We start from the raw sequence: 2,417 nt of genomic DNA on the forward strand, positions 1-2,417 counted from the left end.
ATACGAGTTGGGACCAACTCATCATCCTTGTTCTTTACTACCGTCACTCCAGCCCGCTTTGGCACAACATGAATTGGGCTTACCCACTTGCTATCCGAGATTGGATAAATGATCCCTGCATCCAACAACTTAATCACTTCAGCCCTCACAACCTCTTGCATAGTTGGGTTTAACCTTCTCTGTGGCTCCCTCGATGGCTTGGCATTCTCCTCTAAATGTATCTTGTGCATCACCACTGAGGGACTGATCCCCTTGATATCCTCAATGGTCCAACCGATAGCTTCCTTGTGCTGTCTTAACACCTCTAGCAATTTTTCCTCTTGAGCATCAACCAAATCCGAAGCTATAATCACAGGCAAAGAATCTGCTGGACCTAGGAACTTATACTTAAGGTTATCCGGTAGAGGCTTAAGTTCCTTCTTTGGGGGATCAAGTGTTGTTGTCTCCTCCGTCTCACTGCTCACCAGAGGAGCAGTCTCCAAAATTGCATCTGCTTGCTCAAGCAACTTGTCCAAATCTAAATCCTCTCCGAACTGAGCAAAGCATGCCTCCAAGGGGTCTTCTATGCTTGATTCATTCACTGTCTCTTCCATAATCTCCTCTATCAAGCATACATTTCTCACTTCATCATACTCCAATGGTTGTTTGCTGATATCAAAGATATTCAGCTCCACTGTCATATTTCCGAAGGAAATCTTCATCACCCCTATCCTACAATTAATCAGGGCGTTAGCCGTAGCTAAGAATGGTCGCCCTAGAATCACCGGTATTTGAATGCCAACATTCTTGACCGGCTCTGTGTCTAGCACAATGAAGTCCACGGGGAAGTAAAACTTATCCACCTTGATCAAAACATCCTCAATGATTCCCCGTGGTATCTTAACTGACCTATCAGCTAATTGAAGTGTCATGGACGTGGGCTTCAGTTCCCCTAACCCTAATTGTAGGTAAACTGAATAGGGTAGGAGATTCACGCTCGCCCCAAGATCTAAAAGAGCCTTCTCAATTCGACTGACTCCTATCGTGCGAGATAGTAGGACACCCAGGGTCCTTATACTTAATGGGCAACTTGCACTGAAGGATGGAGCTAACTTGCTCGGTCAGAAATGCTTTCTTTGGGACATTTGTTCTTCTCTTAACTGTGATCAAATCCTTCAAGAACTTCGCATAAGAAGGCACTTGTTGGATGGCGTCCAAAAATGGAATATTGATTTGGACTTGTTTGAACACTTCTAGAATGTCCTCAAACTTCCCTCCTTTCTTGGGGGCTTGCAACCTTTCAGGGTAAGGTGCTTTCAGCATAAATGACCTAGGAGGGTCCTCAATAATGGGTGTGGCTGTAGATGGCTCGGCATCTCTCTTCTCTTTGTTGCCACTCTTTTCCTTTTCTTGCCCTGCAGGGTCTTCTTCTTTCTCAGCCACCTGATTGTCCACTTGTCTTCCTGACCTCAGAGTGACAATTGTTTGCACATGTTCTTGTCCGTGTGCAGGATTTGAGGAATTCCCAACCATATATTGACCTTTTGGGTTGGGCACGGGCTGACTGGGCAATTTCCCTTTTTCTCTCTCACCCAAGTGATTGGCTATCTGTCCAATCTGACTCTCCATCTTCACAATTGCTTGGGTGTTAACCATGGTGGCATTCTTTACTTCATCTATTGCTTGGGTATTTGCCATGGTAGAGTTTTTGAGCTCTTGTATGGTCTGGCTATTCGATTGTATGAATGCCTTCATCGTTTCCTCCAGCGATGATTGTGAAGAAGATGCAGGATGTTGCACTCGTTGAGTTGAACGACCATGATTCTGTGAGGGAAATCCTTGATTCATTGGTTGGCTCTGCTTCCATGAGAAATTAGGGTGGTTCCGCCACCCTGGATTGTATGTCTCTGAGTATGGTCCGCTTGCTTGCTTCCTAAAGTCATTAAAGGCGTTCACTTGTTCCATGGCGCACTCGGCAAAAGCCGGTGAAAATGGACAATTCTGTGCTAAGTGCATAGGATTAGCACAAATTGAACAACCATCAACATTGAAAGTGTTGGCGGCATTTACGGATTGACCCACTGCAAGGGCTTCAACCTTCTTGGTCAGAGCATCTATCTTTATCCTCAAATCAGTGTCCTCCTTAACCTCATAGATGCCACCTTTCTTGGGAATACGGGCAGATTTATCCCGACAACTCGAAAAATCCCACTGCTGTGAGCTGTCGGACAACTTGTCTAATGCCTTATATGCTGCATCCCCTGTCAGACTTAAGAATGCTCCCCCATTCATTGACTCGATCATACTACGGTTGGATTGGGTCAATCCTTGGTAGAAAAATTGAACGAGTCTCCACTTCTCATATCCATGTGGGGGGCATCTTATCAACAACTCCTTAAACCTTTCCCAACACTCTGAAAATTTCTCATCCTCCTCTT

The sequence above is a fragment of the Corylus avellana genome, chromosome ca6 (genome assembly GCF_901000735.1).
Source record: "Corylus avellana chromosome ca6, CavTom2PMs-1.0".
In the NCBI taxonomy this organism is placed as follows: Eukaryota; Viridiplantae; Streptophyta; class Magnoliopsida; order Fagales; family Betulaceae; genus Corylus; species Corylus avellana.